General features: G+C 35.7%; 1 protein-coding gene across 1 annotated transcript in view; it reads right to left on the bottom strand.

Annotated features, from left to right (window-relative positions):
* LOC112637652 overlaps positions 1-22,277 on the bottom strand; it is a 94,441-nt gene extending 72,164 nt beyond the window's left edge. Inside the window, exon 1 of the mRNA XM_025407799.1 lies at positions 22,138-22,277. The gene's annotated coding sequence lies outside the window, so the exon portion shown is untranslated. The remainder of the gene's footprint in view (positions 1-22,137) is intronic.
* Between the last annotated feature and the right edge of the window lie 2,244 nt (positions 22,278-24,521).

Raw genomic sequence — 24,521 nt, 5'->3', positions numbered from 1 at the left:
TGTATAAAGATAAAATACTAACATGATGAAATTAATTTAACAAGCGAGATAAAAAATTACGCACAAGTTTTATTGCAACATATCTCTTGAAACTTTGTTAAAACTATAAAGGAAAAATGAACTAGGTGGTAGAGCCGGATTAGTTCCCAGGAATGTTTGAACTGCGCGTTTGTACGTAGACATCTGTATATATTAAATGGATCGATTCATCGTCCTAGTCTATCGTTTGTGTTAATTTTCATAGTAGTGGAAGAACTATGTGGCAATAATGTGGTAGGTATTCTTTCCCCGAGCAATGTCCGGCGCCACTACGACTTGCCGTCCCTTTACCATCAACTTGTCCTAGATTACAAATTAACGTTGACCGGGGAAAATAACATAGATTCGCCGTTTTCTCATTAGTATGTGTGTATATATGTCATCAAGTATCTAATCATATAATATTATGATGAATTTTGTAATTTATTATTCTCTATCTTCTTTTTCAGAATTTTATATATATGTAAAATTCTGCGAAAAGGGAAATAAATTATATATATATATATATATATATATATATATATATATATATATTGTATTATAATTATATATATATAATTTATTCTCCTTTTCGCAGAATTTTACATTTTATATATAAAATTCTAAAAAAGAAGATAGAGAATAATAAATTACAAAATTCATCATAATATATGATTAGATACTTGATGACATATATATACACATACTAATGAGAAAACGGCGAATCTATGTTATTTTCTCCGGTCAACGTTAATAATAGTTTCACAGCGAGAGGAAAAATTTTAATTGACATGCTCTAATTATTTTTGAGATCCTAACTTTATTAAATATTACTATACAAATGTATAAAAAAATATATAAATAATTTACTATACTATTTTCGTTTTTTTCTGAAAATATTATTTATATATTTTCTTGCTACAAAAAATATTTAATACAAGACAGTATTATTAATTTATCGAGTACAGAAAATTTAATGAACGTTATCGATACAATATTTTGCAATTTCGATTTTTAAATATAAAATATCGAAATCATTGTCACGATACGATCGAAAGAAAATGTTTTTTCTGTCTATCAAAAAAATTGCATTAATAATAATAAAATAAGCTTTATTATATCGTACGATGCAAAAACGCATAGATGGTACACATGTGCAACAAAAAGAGAAAAAAGAGCGTAATAACACGGCCTATCCACCCGACAGTATATAATATCAGGCTGTATCGATCGAACAAAATGTTCCTGGAAACACGACAAGCTCTTTTTACTCATCCGTTTATTGGACGTGTGGCGTGCGTACGGGCTTGCAAGCTCTCCGAGGAGACTTTGGATTTATCCTCCTCCTTTTCACTAGAATCTAGAGATTTTGTAATATGCCGTGTTTACGTCACGTATCGTGACGCTAATGTAAATTATATTCTCATAATTAATTTGAAGGCTCGTTTCACTGCATTAATTATAACGCTCGGCAAAATGTGTTTAATGATAGCGAGGTATTATTCTCTATTGAATTTCAAAACGACTTTTCCTCCAAAGACATTTTATTGGATCTTTTCCCCAGTGTTATTTTTGATTAATTTATATACATTTCTATTGTTAATTTATTTTTGCAATTAAATAAATCGATAAAAAAGTTTGCATCACTGTCACGTTGTATTTAAAACAAGGACACCTCTGATTATTAATTATTGTAACTTGATCATCTCATTAAAATCATGAAAGATTGAAAAAAAAAAAAAACGCTCGATCGTCACCCGGCTTGATTAACTCCATCATTGATTTCCGTTGTATCAAGCATAAATAAATTGCCGCGCTCTGCGTCTTGTATCCAATATCCGTCGTACGAGCACGTATACATGTTGTTGTGTACGAGCCGTATACATATTATCATTCAGATTACGTCTGTGTACGCAATGATTGATGGACTTTTTCGTGACGTTTTCTTGGCAAAGGCATATCGATTCGTAGGCCGATCCCTCGTGCGCCGCTATCCTCATGCATTTATTCGCGTGTATTAAGACGACCGTGTATGCGTGAAAATAAGCCCATTTATAACCAAATATTAATCGCGTGATGTATGTTTTATTTCTGGCTATATATTAATCATTTTAATCGCATACAAATAAGCGAAATGAGCATAAATATTGCCTTCATATGTATTATATTATACACATAATATTACTAATTAGAATGTTTATGTCATAAGTAAAGTTCATTTTATAATAAATGCAAATAAAGTTTCCTCAAATATCGTAATATGTATTAAATGCCGTAAATACTATAAATCTGTTAAATTTTACATATTTTTTCGTGTTTCTTCATTTCATGCAAAACATAAACAAACTATTTTAAATAATTTAAAATTTAAAATTTGATGTCGATTAAAATTCAATATAAACTGTATTTATAAATTTTTAAAATTCTAATTTACTCTGAAAATTTAATTTCTTTAATTATTTATTATATTTAACATCAAGAGAAAAATAAACGAAAGTAAATATATAAAATAATTCTCTTATAGACTAAATTATCTCACAAGATCGAAATGATCGAATAACTTACACAATCGTTTTATTCAATTAAGTTTGTTCTACAGAGTCATGCTATGCTCTAATTCGAGATTACATTTAAGTCTGTAAGGAAAAAAATCTAGCGACTCGAGATCACGAGTATCCAAACCACTGAACGAAATCATTACAAGCAAATCAGATGAGATCAGATGATTTCTAAACAACGAAATTAGGATCCATAACATACTTTCTCAGCAATGGACAAATCACATATAAACAATTCAATTGCATTATGGTGTAAATCTAGAATTACTTTTGTATTTCTTATTGTTAAATATGCGAAAATGTCATCGATATTGCTTCTTTTACAATTAGCTATAGATTTTTTAATATATTCAAAATAAATATTTTATAATAAAATTATTTTTAGTAAAATTTAATAAAAGTTTATTTGCTTTATCTAATTTTAATTAAATATCTTTTCTAATGTGTGTGAATAAACTTCATATATAAAAATTCTGTCAAATTAAATATATAATATAAAATAATATATATAAAATAATAAAAAAAATAAAATATAAAATAATAAAAAAATAAATAAATAATATAAAATAATATAAATAAATAATATAAAAAGAGAATAAAATTCTTTTATTTCAATGCATCTTTGGATTCTAATATTCACAGCCAAGAAGGAGAGATCTAGCGTATCTTATATATGATTTTGCGCACAGAACACAATTATTCTCTTCCCCTTTCGTGATTCTCTCGTATTATGTGATATTAGTTTTAACCGCGCAGCTTTAAGAAACGCAACTCAGCATAGGATAGCGAAATAATAATTTATCAAAGCGCATGCACAAATAAGGCTTGCGCGCGCGCGGTTTAATGCGAATAAAACAAGAAGAGAAAGAACGAAAAGTTGCTCGGTAGAAGAGGGGAGATGGAAGAGAACAGACAACGACAGAGGAGGAGAAACCGGAAGCACGGCCGCGTGCGCGCTTACTTCATTCAGATCTTGCCTCGCCTTCTCACTTCTTTCTTCTTTCAAGAGCCTTCTTTTTTTTATAAAATCCTACAATTGCTACAGTTGCTATTCAACGTTGTTTCTTCGTGCGCTTTATAGCCTCACATAACTTTTCCTCGTGCATTTTCATCATCGTTATCTCACTCTTCCTCTTCTCGCATCAAGAGGACCCCCCTCTCTTCCTCTCTCTCTCTTTCTCTTTTGCATCTCTCGAGTACCATTTCCATTCGTGCATTTCCTTCGCTTCCGTCACTCGCTCGAACGAACAATGGAATGGCGATATCGCGATGCACGCCAGAGGGTGATTAATAATTCCGCGGGCGGGTTAGCAGCTACGCCGAGCACGACATCCGAAACATTTCCTGCGACGGCGCTTGCGATTACGCTCGTCGAACCGCACGTAATACGTCGCGCTGCTCCTTCGTGCAATTCCGAGCTCTTTCGTGATTCGAGCCGGCGAATCGGTCACAGACATGCATCTTTTAATTCGCGATCGATCGTCGGATTTGCGCTCACCTTTGCAAACAAAAATCTTGCTGCGTTTCTTCGTCGCTTCAGGGGAATAAAATTTGGAAAAAAAATGAAATTTGCGATGTGGAAATTTTTTTAAAGCAAAAAATGTGTGCGTTTGACAACAAAACGCAGAATTTTCATATATGAAGATGAATGATATTCATTTATTCATTAGAGAAAAGATATTTAATATCAAAATTAGGTGAAACAAATAATTCTCTCTATTATTTGAGTTTTTTTACAACACGTAAGAATCAGAAAAAATTAATTTATTTGAACCTTGTCTATATTAATTTTTATTAGAAAAAATTATATATATTTTATTAGATTAAATTAATTATATTTAATTATATAAAAATAATATTAAAAAATTATGTTTGGTCAATACATTTATAAGAATTGACATCGCAAAGCGAGAATGTACATTTTGGTACTTGATTCGAGTCGATCAGCTGGCTCACGATTTAGTTGCACTTGGCAACAACATTAACCGTCATTAAACCCATCTTTATTATCTAACGTTATTCGAGCAATTAGCGGCATACAATTATAATAATTACGTTTAATTGCGATCGAAGTATGTGGGTTTTACAAATGGATATTATTCCAAGCGGCCAGTCACGCCTCGGACAAGCGGAATCGTAAATTTACGGTTGGAATACAACCGGGCGGAAGCATCAGGTGCGAATGGACCCACCTGCTCCACGCGAGTTGACCCTTCGTTTTACATCCATCCCGTTCTTCGCCCCTTTGCTGTAGAAAATAAATAAAGGTAATCTTTCTACATTTTACGACAAATGTGTAACAAGGCAAAATAAATAATTCAAAGCCGCACTAAATTGCTAGGCTCAATCATATCGCTATCAACGTGAAAAGATACTTGTATCGAACTTTCTCCTACGATCTGAATCATTTTGGACAATTTACGTGCGGTAAATTACCGCGCAAAACACATCTAGAAAGCGAACATATGTCGTAATACTTTCCGTAATATTTCACAACGCGTTATTCTGCTTTCTTTACTTTCTACTAATCTGGAAACAAATTGGGATATAATCGCGATATAAGATCGGGATTTTTTCAAGTTAAAAATTGGGAGATATATTCATAGAAAATTGGGAGATATATTCATATAATGACTAAACATACATAATTGCAGGTATTAAATTCGTATTCAATCGATGATATCATATATGTGGATCTCATCAGCCACACCGGCATCGGTGCTAACATCAATTAACATTAATCTTCGCAACGTTCCATCTTCCATTGCCATCTGACATTATAACATCATTACTGTCGTCATACAAACGCGCGTTCTCAAAACAAAGCTCGTTATAGTTTGACGGAATAAAAACGCGATCGGCAAGATACGATGTTAAAAACAATATTTGCACAGAAAGTAAAACAATCTACTTTTTATCGTAAAAAGAACAAAACAGGGCGCGTTAACTGAGCTGAAAAATGATGACGCCTTCGGCATTCACAGTCTACTAGCAGAAAAAAATCAAATAAATAACGACACTACAATAGCTTCAATGTCCGGGACGCGAAGTAAAAAAAGGGAAAAGGAAGGATGGAAATGCAAAACTTCATTTACACTTCTAAGCATCTGTAACTTTACATTCAACATCGTTGTTACGTAAATAAGACCGATACATACCCACAATATAAAATCTCGCATTTACTAATTCGTTCATATTTACGCGTAATAATACATAAAAAAATGTTTCTCAATTATTCTATTTAATCAACTATAATTTAATCAACTATAAAATATTAAAATCTTAAAATATCTCAAGGGGCCTCAAAATTAATTCCCGACTACGTCACTGCAACAGCGATTAGCTCGAATCTTTGAATAGGCATTGTTCCACTACACCCCCGCCATTTGCTGTATCTCTCACTCGCTGTCATTCTTCTCTCGTTTGCCCGTCGATTCAAATTACCTTTGCTAACACCGATTCTACCTGCTGACGTCACTTCCCATTTCCGGATACCGCCTATCCGAGGTCGTATAGCATTAACGCGATCACTTTGTAGTCGATAAAATCGATTGTTGACAATTGCGAACGCATTCTTCTTTATAATTTTACAATATAGCAATTCGTATCCTTCTCTCATATAGTTCCTTCATACAATTCCTTCTCTCATATAGTTGTCTCATATAACATAAACTTATATATCGCATAATTAATATAACAAAGTATATTTAACTAATTAATAGATGTCACAATTAATTAAGAATCTTTGGTATACATGTGTAAGATAAAATTTAAAAAATTATATAGTTGCTGCTTTTCATTAATAATTTATATTTAATCTTTCGCAACGTCTAAAAGTTTGCCTCCCGACTTAAAGATGTTTTGTACCTATTTTCAAAATATTGAGAATTTAATGAAAATTGTACAGAATGTCCTTACATATGTTTAAAATCTTCAGTACAATTTTTAAATCGATTCACAAGTTATAAGGATTTTAATTTGCACCGAATTAACATGTGTTCTTATGGGAAACCACGTCGAAATGACAAAAACACATGGAAATAATATTCAGAAATTATTTAAAATTTACAAAAGTTTAGATACAGAAGAAATATTTGGTCCAATAATATACAAGTACTAACTGATTAAAAAGATATTAAATATAATTCAATAAAGTTAGCCATGTATCTGTCACAAGGCGAAATTCTCTGCCAAAAGTTAATCATTTCGATTAACAAAATTCGGAATGTTTCAGTAAAAACGCAATAAATATTAAAAAATACATCTCTGTGCTGTAGCTAAGATCAAATTGTAACTTCCCACACAATTTCTTAAAATACTCCAAAGTACACCAAAAGTGGATATTCGTCAATATTGATTTTCAGCTACTGTTTGGGATTGTACATACCAAACATCCTTAATATATTCTCATTTCCCTAAATATTCGCATTAATAAAAACATGGAGATAAATATCGGCGATTTTCGCGGCTTCTCCGAACGTCGACGCTTCGGAGCGAGCGAGGTATCCCGGAAAAGCGGCGACCGCGGCCTTTCCGACGCGAATAATCGCCTGCTTTTCTTACCTCAGGTAATGCCACGGCAATCTGATTTCGCGCGTGCACGCACGCACGCACGCACGGACGCACGTACGTGGGTCGCGGACGCAGGTGTGCACGTCGATAGTGTTGGTGGCGATGGGTACACGCGGACGCTTGCACGTGTGTACGGACCACGGTGATCCATAATGATACGGCCGGGTGGTGGTGGGTCTTGTGTACACGTGAGGCTGGCATGGTAACGGGGTCGATAAATACCCCGGCACGGCACCGACTTCCGATTTCATCGTCGGCGCTGCCGGGCTCGTCGTAACGCCGGCATTCCATCCGCGTGCCCTGTAATTCGGCCCCCAACTTGGCATTAACGCCCCACGTTTCTTCGCGACACTCCAACCTCCCTCCATCCACCCTCGCACCCCTTCGCCGGCGCGTTATTTCGAAACCATGGCGATCCGAGCGGCCGTTACCCAACCGCCTCGCGAGCTTGCGCGATCTTCTTCTTGGTTTAACAACCCTCGCGCGCCGCTCCTGCGCTACTCGGAAATGATGGATCGATTGTCATCGGGGACTCCTTACGGGGAAATCTCGCGTAATACATCGTTGTTGCGTTCCACCGCTATAACTTCCCGGCGAACGAAACACATACCTTCAATTTAAGCAGTACTCGCCGATTGCGAGAGGAAACTCGTCGACAGCTTGTGGTCGTTGTAAAAAATCCGATCGATGAATTAAAATACTTGGTAATTTGCATACTCTACTAATGTATACCGTTCGAAATATAAGCGTGATTTGATGCGAGAAATATGAAGAACCACATCATCGTATCTGTGAACCTATGACCTATGACGTGTGCAATTTTTGCCAGATCGATATGTCGCTGCAAATTAAAACGCGCTCTAATTTTCACCAACGAGACTTTATTTTTGCCTCTGAAAAAGTATAATAAATCACTTAGATCTTGGCTTTACTTTATTTATCGCGTCATTTCCTCGCAAATTTGCTCGAGAGCGGCAACGCGCCGGAAGACTCCGAAAAAGAAACGCCAGTGTTGTCCGTTACGACAAGCCCCCGCATTTACAACCTGTCGCGATAGGCTCCTTATCTACGGCAGGTGCACGTCTCCGAGAAAATATAGGCGCACCACGAAACTGCAACGCTATGATAAACCGTCCCTTTTTCCTTTTAATCGGACACCGCGGACGTTTCAAACCCGTGCCAAGCGACCCGTGCGGGCAACATCCGATACCTCGACCTCGATAACTTTAATCCCACACACGGCGTTCTAAGGACAGAGTCGGGGGGGGATATCGCAATTTCGTATGACGTCATGGCGCAACAAATTTAAACTGCTCATAATGATAAATCTCAAACAGCTGATCTGTATTTTGACTGACTTTAATCGCAATTATGCAAATGTAATGCTTCGAAATTTCGATCAAATCATAAATATGGTGTTTTAGGGCAATCTTGATTTTTATAAGTACTTGAATATTTTTATATACTGCATATCACGGTCAAAAATATACCTTTATATTTTTTAAAGTATTTTTGACAACTTAATTCAAAGTGCATATATTTCTATCTAGTCACATATGTTTTAATAATATAGGTGTATAGATTAGTGAACGGCTTTTCATTAAATAATGAAGATAACAATTTTAAAAAATTAATTAAATATGCACTTTGAATTAAATTATCAAAAAACATATGATATACTTTTGACCGCTACTGTGTGTATGTATATATTTATATATATATATATATATATATATATATATATATAGTTATATACAGGTTATATAGGATAAAAAATATTCAAGCGTTTATAAATATTTTAAATTTTTTTTTTAAGTTTTATACACATTATATAAATTCCGCTTTTGTAATGGATGGGGAATTGCCTGGGAGATTCGAGGACACATACAGAAATACAATTCATGCATGAAAATATTTTACACCATTTTATTTCGCTACTTTGTATTTCTGCAACACTTTAACAGAGAAAAAAATACAATCGTTTAATCTTATCCGCAGATTATATCGGCGCTTTATTGCAAAAAAACATTTGTTCACGACATGAAATTTATTATCGTCGCTGTGGATCGTTTTTTACGATAGTTCTATTTTAATGCTCTGCATTAATCGATACAATCGCACAGACCAAACATCTTGGTACAATTCTTTACGACGATAAAATTATCGCAAAATTATGTAAAACTAATTCCTTGGACTCGGCTTAAAGCCACGGTTCTTTGTGAATCAATGAACCTCGATAGCTAAAGGGCAAAAATTAATTCTCAATTCGTGAAATCGATTCGATCCACTAGGCTTCGAGAATCCTAGAAACAATTGCGATTGAAATCGCAATGTCGGACCACCAGAGTCGTTTATAATCGAATCGTCGATAATCTATTCCAGAAAAACGCTTCGCTATTGTCGAGCAATTTATTAGTCTCGTCACTGCCGATGGGAAAGGATTACCGTTCGCTTTATATCGCTCCTTCTTAATCGGTTAGATCGGCAACGGGAGCAACAACTACAGCAACGGAAGCAGCTGCAGGAACGACGGCTCCACTGGAGTGCATCTACTTTCACTGGTCAGGTATAGGACACGCTCGAGAGACTCTAACTAGTGATCCGTAGCATCTGGTGATATCCACTATAGATCGCCGATCGCTTCGCTTATAAGCCCATCGAGAGATGACGAAACATGAGTCTTGAAGAATTTACGAAATCAATTTTTCGCGCTACAACCTGCGTCATTTCGCTTTAAAAAAACGAACAAATTTGCAAAACAAAATTACAACTTTCTGATCATAATAAACTGACATACATTTAATTAAAATAATATGATGAAAATATCTGCGATATTCGTAACGATGAATAGTTTTCCGATGGTTTGGTATCCAGCAAGTGATGGCATTGGATGATCCACGATTACACACTGCACATCTGTGAATTCTTCCAGTGCCAAGACCCGCCAGAACCCTCGCAGTAACGTCGATTCACCTCGTAGATCGATGTGTCAACGCGATCTCGATGCATCGAGCCTCAATTTAAACATTGTTGCTTTGTGTACAGCCCGCAACGTCTTACCGGGTATTGTCAAATATTTGAAAAAACAGTACAAGCGTTGTGACTCATGGCCTACTTTAACAATGTCGATTCGGTGAAGCAATACCCGCTATGCCGAGGAAACCAACGCGTAAAACAGGAGAGGAAGAGAAAGAGCGGGCAAGGTCTCGTGATGACCATTTTTGGCACGACCTACGTTTCTTACGTAACGTTACAGATTCGCGAAACACAAGCGCCTTGATGTCGTTCAAGAGCACAAAAAAACTATCCCGTCATCTTATTCGAGATATAAAATATATCGTGCACCTGTAATAAAGTGTATTGCGCATCAAACATGTTTTATTGATTTTCGAAGTTATTATTTTTAAATCAAAAGAAAATACTTTGAAAGCTCGAGCTCATTCATTCTGCATTACTGCAGTATTACTGTGTTATACGAAAAATATACACAGAAGAATGTCTTTGATCGTTTAAACAAATATCGAGAATGATAAAAAATGTTTAAACAAAATAAGGTGTCACGAGCATACGTCAGCAATGTCGCAAACACATCGATTACATAAGTATTGTGCCGCGACCATTCGATCGCAACCACCGACTGCAACAATACTAAAGCAAGGCCATTTCCGAGCGTAGCTAATACATAAATACTATATACACAATTACGGAATGTCCACTCTTTTCTCTCCCCGATAGAATAACAGATAGTATTCGAATGAGGACGATATTGTAAAACGTAACTGCTAATCAAATAAATTGCGAGTTTTTTATCGCGATTTAATAGATTCTTTCCTCGCTCTGTGACGTCAAACGAAAACACTGCAGTGCAAGAGGGGGACCTTATTGCATTATTATCCATTACCCATTCCGTAGAAACTGGTTTCCCGCAGCGTACTTTCCATTTCGCTACCGGTGACAGTGGCACGACACGTGTTTCGCACGTGGAGATTCGTTATTCGAATTCAGAAATCAGGAAATAAAGATTCGAGTATAATTTCGCATTAAATTTCAATGTTATTTATAGAAAAATACAAACCTCGTGGTATATGTATATTTCCAATGCTTCAGACGTGAAATAAAAGCCAATATAATATATTTATAACTTCAAAATTTAAATTAGATCAATTTCATTTTCTGGAGTTAAAAAAATAACATGAGAAGATAATCTCTTGAAAAAGAAACTAAGCGAAACACGGCGACAAGCTTATAATTTTGATCGTGACATCGATTTCGCAAGAAAATAAATTATAATAAATTAATATTAAATATAAATAAAAAATATAAATAAAATTAAAATTAAATAAATAAAAGAAGACAAATTGGAACAAAATAAAAGAAAGCTTCTCTAGTGCATAAAGATCGATAACGTCTAAGAAAAGGGAAATAACGTTTAAAATTGATTAAGAAATGCGATAACGTTTAAGAATAACAATCAGGTCGAAACGATCAAATTGAAATTTTATGTACGAGAATATTCGCTTCGAGCGATCGAATGCTTTACTGCGCAAGCTATCGCAAAGAATAAAATCAAACGTTGCCACAAGCAGGAATTACCAACACGAAGCAACGCTCTTTACTTTCTGAATCGCGCTACGATTCTCAATGTCCGTCCACCACGTGTCTGCATGTCATACGTGCCGAAGTCACCCCTCTTTCGTTTCGCGCGTTCATGTCGCTTTACTTATATTTACAACTAAATGCGACATACGCAAAATTTACTGGATGCCCGCTTCTTAACTATCTGGCCGAGAAATTGTAAATTTTTCGAAAAATTCTTAAATTGCCTTCTAAAAGCCTGCAAAGCAATATGTCGGACAAATTTGTCTTATGACAGTAAAAAATATTTACATTTTTCTAATTCGTTATTTTTTAGAAAATTTTCCATACAATAACAATTATATTTAAAGATATTATGCTTGCATAATATTAAAATATCTAATTAAATTAAATATTTAATTAAAATATCTAATTCTGTAAAACTAAGAATATATAGATTGAGCGTATTTAGTGAGTCCAGCTAATGAACAAAGGTTACCTACAAATCATCGCTGCGAATCTTTTTTTTCCCACCTATATGGCGAGGAAAGGAAATGGATATTTTTTTAAACGTACCGTAAAATGGTCCTTTCTGTTTCACGAAACAATGTAAGATGCCGTTACGTTTCTCTGAACGAAGAATTCTCATGTTGTATGTGAAGATTAACTTTATCGAAGCTGTTATATTAAATTGCGCTAAAGAAGATTATCTTTTAAACAAACGTCGTTTCAATATAATTTTATCTTTTCGCGGTAAAAAAGATAGCGGACCGATAACTCTGAGAATTCTGTCGTCAGCTGATGAGCAAAAGGATGAGGTTTGACAGAGAGTCTGCGCCATAAAAGAATTTTGAATTCCAAATCTTCAAAATTAATTTCGTTTTAAGATTCGAGAATGTATCTTTCTGTTCCCTCCCATTAATTTCAGATTTTTCGATAGTCGTAAATCGCAAGTTTAATTTCTCAAGATTAAAATGCAGCGAAATTCACTTTTCGGCATCTCACTGCCATTTAAAGAGAAAAATTGTACAAAATATTCCAAACTTTTCGAGGAACCGATTTTCCGACGTCAAAGATTTGGAATCCAATATCACAATTAAAAAGCGCGGTTCCTATCTTACGCAAAGCTAGACACTCTGGGGCAATATACCTCGACTACGCGAACACGATAACGCACGGATCGAGCGCGGCGCGCATACTGACAATGGGCACGAAAAAGCGCGTGTGGTTCCGCTCTCGCGCCCTCCCTCCTCAGTGGGGCCCAATGACACCGAGAGAGACTCTCGGTTTCCGTCCGATTCCACGGAAACAACGTACGACACTGACGAAACAGACGCTTCCTCTTCCCTCCGACTCGCCCGTCCCGTCTTCGGTCCGCAACCGCCGTCCAGGTCGACCACCGCGTCCAGGTGCCAGCGTCTGCCGCCCCCTCGTCTCGCTCTCTCTCGTCCATCTGCGACCGCGACTTTCGGCCGTCGTCGACCGGCCGAGACTGACGACGGGGCGGCTGCGTGCGGGGGTGCTCGTTCGCCGCGCGCGACTGCGCTCCCTTTTCCGAGCTCTTCTCCCTCGACTCCCTCCCCTGCGACGCGGTCGTCGAAAAGGGTTGCGCCGCGCGTCAGACCCCAACCGATATCACCCCCCTCCCTCCCTCCTTCCCCCCACACTAACGATATGGTTTGATTTCGGAAGAGACATTCTTACCACGCGCCAGTGTTCTGCGATTCTTGTGGCAAGTTAATTAAGGTGTTTATGTCGAGGGGAATCTTTGTACAAAGACGAAGATCTTGAAGATGGGAGGAAAATTGGTGCAATAAATGAGAAATATATATAGTCTTTGATGTATATATAATATAGATTTTTTTTTAATGCATGCAAGTATATATATCTATATGCATAATAATATAAGATGATAATAAAACTTGGATAAAGAATTGTAGTAATGCAAAGTGAGTCGATTTTACAAATTGTACTTATCGTTAAATCTTTCCTAAAATTTACGCTTCTGTTAAAGTGAATAAAGTTATGTTATGTTTTATAAAAAGAAGTTGAATTAAATAAATAGTCTTTGATGTATATATAATGTAGATTTTTTTTTAATGCATGCAAGTATATATATCTATATGCATAATAATATAAGATGATAAAAAACTTGGATAAAGAATTATAGTAATGCAAAGTAAGTCGATTTTACAAATTATACTTATCGTTAAACTTTCCTAAAATTTACGCTTCTGTTAAAGTGAATAAAGTTATGTTATGTTTTATAAAAAAAATTGAATTAAACAAATAGTCTTTGATGTATATATAATGTAGATTTCAAAAATGCATGCAAATATATATTTATATGCATAATAATATAAGATGATAAAAAAACTTGGATAAAGAATTATAGTAATGCAAAGTGAGTCGATTTTACAACTTGTAGTTATCGTTAAACTTTCCTAAAATATACGCTTCTGTTAAAGTGAGTAAAAATTACGTTATATTTCATAAAAAAGTTGAATTAAACAAATAAAATATTGTTTCTCATTGTGTGCCTTGCCTGTGTATATAATCAATTTACTCAGACAATAATGAATACATTATGCGAAAATTATAGCTGCGTGAAGTTTAAAATAAAGACCTCGAGAAAGGAAAATATGTAAATCTATTTAATTACGTACAAAGTGATGCAAAAATCGCACTTTTATACTATTATGTAAAAAAATAAGATAAATGTAAGATAATTATTAAATAATTTCATAATATTATTAAATTTAACTATACTTAACTGTTTTTCTTCTTATTAATTTGAGACCCGATTCAAACTGCAATTATAAAGAAAAGTCAGGAAACCAATGTACAGTTAATGTCGATAGAAAAATCAGATCTGCCCGATATGTGACAACCTCGGGTCTTTTTAAATTTCCGGTCGTGTCTCCCAGCGAACGACTTGTTTTCGACTATCGATCGCGATCGCGGGGCGCAAAAATTCGACGTGAAATTTAAACGGGCATAGGAAATCGAGCAATTCGGGTCGAGAAAACTGGAACGTGCGCGTTCCGCCCACACCTATCACCGATCGATACTAACACGTCGCTTAGACTACTGGCATAATCAATACGGGCTGATATATCTGGAGTGAGAGTGAAAGAGCGTACTCGTAGGAAAGAGCGGAATCGTAAAGCCGGGACGAACATCGGCGATAAATTGTCGTTGGCGGACAGTAGAATACAAGCTCGAATGGCCGTCATAAAACGAGCGGTTTCCTCCGGGAGAGAATTGTCATTCGCGAATAGAATCTTGCGCTTTATATGTACGACCGTGTAAAGCAACGTGGCTACAAATCGCGTAAAAGACAAACCGATACATAAAATGTTTCACAAACTCTTCCAACAAGAATTGAAAGTTTTTCATCAATTTAGAGAGCAATTTTTATTTGGAGAAAAAATAGGGGAAACATATTATTTATTTCTCTTTTTTCCTACATAATATTCGATAATAAATATCTTGATGGTTATATCTGTAGAATTAGAAAGATTTCCAAAGATAATATATATTTTGATGAAATTAAATGTATTATATTATGACATAGTTTTATTATTTGATTTTGTAATTAAAAAAATCATAAGGGCATCTTTCTTCTTCCAAAGTTTAAATTACTGTCAACTATTTTCAAGCGAAATAGTTACTTAAAGAAAAGCTGATGGCAATTACGTTATTTCATCAAGACATTTTAATTTTATTTGCGAAAGACGTCACAACATTTTATATATTTTAAAATAAAAATATATGTATAATTTAATATTGCAATAATTATCGACTGAGTGAGGCTTAGTCAACTTCGATTTTGAAGCTTTAGTGAAGAAAAGCTTACATACAAATATAGTATAGTGCAATATTTTTCATTAAGTATATTTTTCGTAAAATAAATAAATCATGCAAAGTTTTATAATATTATGTATAATAATTTTCTTTTTAAAATATAAACAAAATTGATACTTTTAAAGAAATAATGGATTTTATTGCCATCGGCCGTCAACGATAGCACCATATTACCGACTATGGATAGACTTAAAAAACAAAATACGTATAAAACAATCAATTTTCCGCAGTTTTTTTGAAAAATTGCTATTTATAAATTATATCGTAGTCATGTTACAAGTTACAATAAATTATCATTATTCTTTAATAGAAAGAAGATAAAACAAAAGTGCTTAAAATTAAAATATAGATTGTAAAATATAGATTGCTTATATAATTGCTTATATAATGTGAAAAGAACAAATACAAGGAAAAACAGTTGCTCCAAAAAGATTCTGATAGAAAGAAGGCAATTATTAAAATGTACGACGTATGTAAAAGATCTGTTTTATAGAGAGCTAAATCGGTTTCGATAATTGACGTATTAATAATTTTTATAAATTATTTATGCGTGAACATAAGAAATGCAAGAATGACTCACGTGGATTTCATCATGTTTTGACATCATATAATCTACTGCATACATATACGTATATACCTAGGTATATGATTTACTACATATGTATGTATATGCATCTATATGCATGCATGACGTTTATATTATTTTTAATATATGTCTAATTATTTTCATTTTTCGATCGTCAACAAACCTGTACACTATATATATAATACTGTAAACAGCAGCGTACAGTACAGTTTCCATCACCTGTTGCATAATCCTCTCGCGTGCGCAATCCATCGATCGAAAATGAAAAGATGCTGGACCGCAAGCGAGCGTGACTTGCACGTGCTGAGCAACGTTTGCGATAAAATCGAGCAGAGAATCGCCTCTCTCTCGAAAGAGAATCGCGCAAAGCGAATGATTGTAACGGTGCTGCAAATTCGCCTAGGAATCTAATACGATTTAAGTCGAATAATAAAAAGGAAAGGCCAATTAGACGTCATTTAAGCCTTATCTAAATGTATCTTTATTTAATACGATTTAGCCAAGGCTTCTGATCACGATTGTTTATACAAAAATATTTTTTATGATTTAATAGGATCTGAAGATATTAAGATTTCATTTATAAATTAAGAGGAAGCTAATCTATAATTAATCGATTCTGATTACTTGCTACAGATGAAAAAAAGAATAATTTATTTTATATTAGAAGAATAGAATACAATTTAAAAAATTATTTCTCATTTGCAATTACTTGTAATATTCTCGTTATTGCAAAATTATATTCGCAAATTACAAAACTTTTGTGTTCCGCTAATTTAAACTTTTATTTTTTAGATCGTAAAAAGAGAGACGTAATTTTTCTCCCTTTCTCTCGTTTAATATTAGTTTAAATAGTAAAAAATCTTTAAAGAGAAAAAAAGAATTTAAAATAAATTAATCTCTTACACAATTAACCATAAATTAAAAATAATATGTATCAATTAGATATACATAAATTAATTAAAATAATAATCTTGTTAGACATCATGTCCTAACATAGATGCATAACGAGCATATTACAGAATTGATGCTCATGATTATGGAAATGGCAAAGAATAGAACGTTGAGTCGTTATCCTAATCGCATGTCTCGTCCGATATTGACTAATCGTAATCCACATTAGAATAAACGGAAGCATCGGGATATTGTGAAACGGCGCAAATATGCAGTTGCAGAAATTGTAATGGCGAGCAAGTTGCAGAAGCAAAAGAAAAGTACATGTAAAAGAGAGAAAATGCAGAAAATGAAGCCGCGTTAGGGGGAATAGATAATAAGAAGAAAAGCAAATGTAATAAACCTACAAAGAATATGAAGAGAAAAAACTAAAACAGCAGAGAATAAATGAATGTAACGTCTAAAAAAGTTCATATCATATATAATCATATCTGTCAGAAAAATAATATGAAGACGAGAAGAGAAAGAGAGAGATCAGTAAGATAAAAAGTTACGTTAAATTAATGAAAGACGAGGAGTAAACAAGAAACACATGTGTCATAAAGTGTGAAGAAGATAAAGAACTAAAAGAGTACGAGGCAAAAAAAAAGAGGAGGAACAAAGCTAACAAAGCGCACTGTTAAAAAAACAAACAATATGCGAGAAAGAATAAAGGCGAATACAATATGAAAAAAATGAAGAGGTAAAGACGAGAGGAAGAGTAAACTGGCGAGCGAGAGAGAAGTGTGCTCGAAGGGAAAACGAGCAGACAATCGACAGATGCCATGAAGAATTTCTGCGGCAATACTTTATAATATAGTCGTTCCGTTCGTCTAACGGGTGGCCTCATGCATGATAATCGCATGCGTTTTACAATGTGAGATAACCTGGAGATGTAAGAATCAAGAGAGAGAGAGAGAGAGAGAAAGATTCTAGTGTTTAGTTTATAAAAGTATAATAAAAGAAAATTGAGTCACTATAATAAATCATGTCACTAATATCATGTCACTGTCACCATCATGATTACTTTACACCTGATTATATCTTGTCACTAGTTGAGCGATTATTCGAGTAAAACTGAAATTATTCGCGAGTAAGCTTATTAATATATAATGTTCATGTATAAAGTTACTTCTTAACTTCTAATGGAATATTCAATGTTTAGATAAGGAAAGTATATTCAATTTCCTATAGACAATCTTGTATATTGAAATTAATCAAATGTTAAATTTGTATTGCATATTCATATACATATATATATTTTTTTACAAAAATATTTTGAGCTTTTAGTTTGAATATAATAATTATCATATATTTTTAAAAAATCTTTAATCAGCATTTCATATATTATAATCACAACCTAACATTTATCATCATAAAAAAATTATCAAATTATTGAGGTTTAAAATTAATTTTGCAAATTGAAGGAAAAAAGTATCTTACATTATCCGTAAATAAGCATAAAAATTGTGAGAAAAAAAATTAATAAAAATGAGAAATAAGCCTGTTTCAATGTCTCTCCTATTCCTAAGCTTTCTATTTCAACATCGAAACTATAGCTTTCTTGATTCGATATACTAGAAGATTCGATCGTGGAGCGCACAAGCAAGTTCAAGGGCCGCGAACGAGATCTTACCGCGAAAAACGCTTTCTCCTATACAGTACCTATGCTCATGTACCGGGTGTCTGCGGAATTTCAATTTCAATTTCCGATACAATTCAAGGAATTATCGTATATAAAATCAGGGCTGCTTCATTTCAATTTCAAATTTAGCTCTACTCCTGTCTTCAATCTTTCAACATATAAACTGAGAGAGAACTGGCGCATAATACGATAATAGAATTTATGGTAATAATTCTCCTCGTGTATCGCATTCCAGAAATTATTCTCGCGATGCATTAACGGTATATGAATCGCCCGCAAAAATTAACGTTTCGATGAGCGAAGCGTCGGAAAATGCCGTTAACGATATAAATCAGAATGTATAACGCGAATCGCGCGAACCAATGTTAGCAGTTCGGTGTTAATAATGCCGAATAATAACGACACGGGCAAGATCGAGCATCCTTGATAACTCAGCCGAGCTCAAACACATCCGAGCGCATACACATGTGTAACGGATATTAATTACTTTTTATGTAATTCCGCTCACGGTACTCCAATATTGCAGTTACAGCGGTAATAACGCTGGCAACCGATTTAGCGCGTGTAATGCAAAACGCTAATTGCTCCGTTCATTGTGCTCCTCCCTCGTCATTACTTTCTCCGACATGATTATCACCGCCTGATTAACAGTCGCATGATGATTCGAACCTCGCACCTTTTAGCACCGCGTCCTTATATATTAACGTATTTAAATCGAAAGAATATTCTATGGATCTGATAATCGCACTTTCTACGCTTTCCCAACCGGGAACAAATTTCGCCCACGCTAATAGTCGTCAATTTATGCAATCTTTCCTCGAGAATCGAAAAGAGCCAGGTAAGAGACTGTCAAAGATTTTACATGGGAATTTTACATGCGTTTCTTGCGGATACGAAGAAAAGTGAAACCGAGGAGAGGATATAAAGATCAATAAGTACCCCAGTGTACACTAAACTTTACTCATCGCTCGGTTGATCACCGGAGAGAAAGTGGCCGCGCGATGATGGATGTGATTTTCGTGGCGCAAAAATAGCGCATCCGATGACTCGCGTAGACGGATATTTATGGTTGCCGTCGTCCGGAGATTATCCAAGCGACTGATGCGGAAATAACGATCAGTCGGATACGAAAGTTCGTGTTTTACGCCAACGGACCATTACGTCTCGAAGACGCGAGTGCGTCTCTACTCGAGCTGGACCTCCTGGAAACCTGCAAACGGCTACACAATTCCCCGCTCGTTTTCGTTGCGCTATCGCTAAACGAGACTTCGCACTTAAAACGCGCGAGTAATCTCGTAAAAATTCGAGACGAACCTGTGTGTGTTTATCTCACAATTAGTATACGATATGTGATATCGCGTTATATAACGTATATTAAAAATATTTTTAAAATAAAAGAAATTTAGGCAGACGAGAGAAAAGTATTATAAAAAAAGAATTGTTAAATTTGAATATTCAAGTATACAATCCCGAAATTGATTAAATGCTTTATTTCATTTTTTTTTTATTCGGATGTAGTAACTAATTGTAAATTTATAAATATAATAATATAATACTTGATTTTTTAAGGATATTTTGTACCTATTTTCAAAATATTGAGAATTTAATGAAAATTGTACAGAATGTTCTTACATATGTTTAGCATCTTCAGTACAATTTTTAATCGATTCACTAAAGCGTTCACAAGTTATAAGGATTTTAATTTGCGCCGAATTAACATGTGTTCTTATGGGAAACGTATAACCATGTCGATTCAAATGACAAAAACACATGGAAATAATATTCAGAATTTGTTTAAAATTTGCAAAAGTTTAGATACAGAGGAAATATTTGGTCAAATAATATTATACAAGTACTAATTGGTTAAAAAGATATTAAATATAATTTAATGAAGTTAGCCATGTATCTGTCACAAGGCGAAATTCTCTACCAAAAGTTAATCATTTTAATTAACAAAATTCGGAATATTTCAGTAAAAACGCAATAAATATTAAAAAATACATCTCTGCACTGTAGCTAAGATCAAATTGTAACACATTCCACACAATTTATCATATTAAAAAAAAAATACACCAAAAGTGGATATTCATCAATCTTGATTTTCAGCTACTTTTTGCAGGGATTGTACATACAAAACATCCTTAATTTGAGACATATGTTAGTAATATATAACATACAAAAAATTTTGAACAATATAAAATATTTAACACAAGAAAATTGTGGAGGAAATTAATTTGGTATTTGATCAAAAATTACTGGTAGAATAAACGAATTAAATTGTAAAGACACAAACAAATTAATGAATTAAATTGTAAAGACAAATAAATTAATTCAATCGAAATTAAAAGGCACAAAATTAATAGTTCAAAAGAGATTTGTAAATATACAATGATTTGATCAGTTTCATATGTCATTATACACCTTAATGAAGCTTCGATAAGTTGCATAGATACCTGCGTTTCACAATCGCTTGCCTTTGAAATGATCAAAGTGGAGAAACTGAACATATATCTCCAATAAGAGGTACATATGTGTCGGATTCTCGCAAACGTGCGAGATCTGTGTTTGCCGATCTGCAGGATGATTTTCTCACGAATCGGAAATGTCGAATCGCGAGACAACAAATCTTCCTTGCGCTCGCGTTTTACGCTCGACACGTTAAATCCACCGGTTATTTCGTTTCCTTCTTTCGCGAGAAAGATCTCTCTCTTCGGAAACGCGATCACCGTTCACCATTCACCGAAAGAACGGACGCGTATCACATCGGTCTTGCGTGTCACCTCTGTATTTCTTCCGTTCGATATTTCATTCTCCTTTATATCGTCGTCCTTTTGGCTCGTTGAGCGTGACGGAAAGAGTATACCTCGAGATACACAGCCACAAAGACCGGGGTGACAGAAGAGAGAGACGAAGAGAAAAAAATAGAGAGAGAGAGAGAAACGACGGAGACGTTTGTTCCACGGCGAGCCTAATCGGCGGGATACCGTTTTAACGAACCTCCGAGCGCTTAATAAGCGCGCTCGTGCAAGTAATCGACAATGACCTGCCAGTCGATGTACGCGACGTTATCGCTATTCGGCAGATAATAAAAGCGTGCGTCTTTGGATGAGCGGCTGTTTGCGCTGCTGCTTTATTCTGCATCCGCGACACGCCGTACATTAAGTTAAGCACTAATGGTTCCTTAATTGCCTCAGCTCCAACACATTTCAAGAGGAAAAAGAATGGGAGACTCGTCCCTTATTCTTGATATATCGCGCTGAAATCGTGCGATAATCGAGCAAAGTCGAGTCTCGAATCAAAGTGCGTAAAAATGACGAGGCTCCTTTATATTTGCACAGGCATTTCGCGAAGCTTATTGACGCAATTGGTTATCGCATTCGACTCACCTGACTAATCCGCAAACACACTGTATATTCCACGGATGGTCGCTCCGGAAATTCTTCAGGAAACCGATGGATTACACTGTCTCGCACTTTCCTCGGCGGATCCGGACACGCGTCGCGATCGACGGAATCTCGCGCTGGAAACTGATTAGCGAGAGCTCGATAAATTCTCGACAAGGCGACAACACGACAGCCTCGTTATCGAATGCGTTATCGTAAACGACGAAGATAGCACGACGCATCCGAGTGTACCCGAAGCCTTGTTGTCGCGGTAAATGGTGCGGAAATCCAGGTTGTACGTGCGTCGACCTGAAGCCGATGAGCATAAGCGTGGATCCTCGTCCCTGACCTGCTCAACTAGCGGCTTCGATGAATCACGTCGGATGCTGATCCCTCGACAATCCACGAAAATTCACACGCGGGGAAGTCGAGAGATCTTCTCTCTCTCTCTTTCTTTATGTTCACTTTGACGAGCGCGAAGAGATGCTTGTTTCGTTGAAACGATTATAATGCATTAAGATGCAACTGTTTGCGCAGAATCTTGAAAATAAAAGTGATAAATTTGTATGCCTTTTTCGTCGATTTTTTTCAAAATTAACTGAAGCTGTCAATGACAGATGATTGAAGATTGGATAAACGTTAAATCCGTTTCACATCTTACATGAAAAAATAGCACTTGATATCAGTATCGAACTATTTCGCTCGGATCGATTGATTGACGAAAATTGAAGCGAATCAATAGCATACAGTCTACTTGGTTTAGAAATTTTCAGTGAGATTCAACGATACACTCACAAAAACTTTAGTAAGTTTCTCTATAAAACATATCACATCTACTGTATGACGAAGAATAAGCGCATCGACCGTCTAATCGAGCGTCTATACAAATGAAGGAAGTTCGCGCGAAGAATCGGAAATTATCTCTTCCGTTTCCCTTCGACGGTCCTCGACGAGCATGAGAAGAGATTCTCTCGAGAGATTTTGTTTCGATAGAACGAAAATGTCTTTCCTCGAGATAATCTTCAAAATTATCAACGATAGAAAAATATTAAAAATGCAAAAGTCTATGAGAATAAATTACTTTTCTCCGTCAAATCACGCGTAGAACTCAAGATGAGATTAGATTCAAAATAACTGAATGATCCTCTGTGCGATTCAATTGTACATTTATTCTGTCGAGTCTCTTTGGTTTTGGAGCTCTTCAATAATAGAAGATCGTCTTCAATAACGAAGAAAATGATCCCTGGATAGAGTCGGAAATCTTCAATGACGGAAGATTATCGAGAACGATGCAATAAGTGCCAGGTATCGGGCTGGTCGAATAAGAACTACTTCGTCGAATCATTCACGGAGATTAAGTCGAAATTACATTCTCTATCGAAAGTACTGCTGCTGGGATCTCCGATGAGATTCAATTATGGTGCATTTGCGAGCATTTAATAATCTCCGATGTAATGTGCATTCCTATGCGAAGAAGGATAAGTGCGATGTAATGAGAGGCATACACGTAAGGGCTCGCACCTTTCGTAGGATCTCGCTAATCCCAAATACGATTCCTACACTTTACATCGACTTTCGTTCTCGATATCCAAAAGCACAACTGATGGAACGTGTCTGTTGCGAATTTCAGAGAATGAATAAACTTTTTACATCTACCAACAATACACCCGAATTAATAACGTGGCACCCACACTGTGTAATTCGCACTTTAATTTACGGATAATATCATCGACTGTCGCGAAATCGATTCGCATTCGAAGATCACCCGCGGTGGGACACCCAACGATCCGATTGTCGGGCCAAGATCCTTCGCGCATGATCGGCAACGCGCATGTTCGCGGGACGGAGATGAGCGGGCAAACGGAAATCGCAACGAAACAACCCCGGAAATCGCAACGAAACAAGCCCGGAAACCGAACGCCTGTCGAACTCTCGGAGCCGAGGTCTCGGACGAAGGGAAATAGCGGGCGTTCTCCAACAACTAGGCGCGCGAGAAACCGAGCGCACACACGGCGCAGGTAAGAGCGGTTTTCGAACAACTACGTGCCGGTCGGAAGGCGGCGTTTCTTTCTCCCCTGCATCGTGCATCGGTTCGCCGCAGAGAGAGGGAAATGGCGAAACCCATGGAGTGGTGGAGTCCAAGTGCTGCTGCGAAATACGGCGAGGGGGAGGAGGGGGGGGAGAAGGGATACGAGCGAGGGATCTACGATATCCCCCGTGGATCGAGATCGTCGATGGCCGATCGGAAAAAGCTCGGCAAGAACAACCCTCGGATGATTTTATCCTTTTACTTTCCTTCTACATTCCTTGCAGAATCCCACAATCTTATTTTTATGAGAAATGTTCTGTAAAATTTAATTTACATCGATTCACATCTTAAAAAGTTT

This window comes from Camponotus floridanus, unplaced genomic scaffold (genome assembly GCF_003227725.1).
Source record: "Camponotus floridanus strain SB8 unplaced genomic scaffold, Cflo_v7.5 scaffold19, whole genome shotgun sequence".
Taxonomy (NCBI): domain Eukaryota; kingdom Metazoa; phylum Arthropoda; class Insecta; order Hymenoptera; family Formicidae; genus Camponotus; species Camponotus floridanus.
This window is presented reverse-complemented; position numbering and strand designations above follow the sequence as displayed.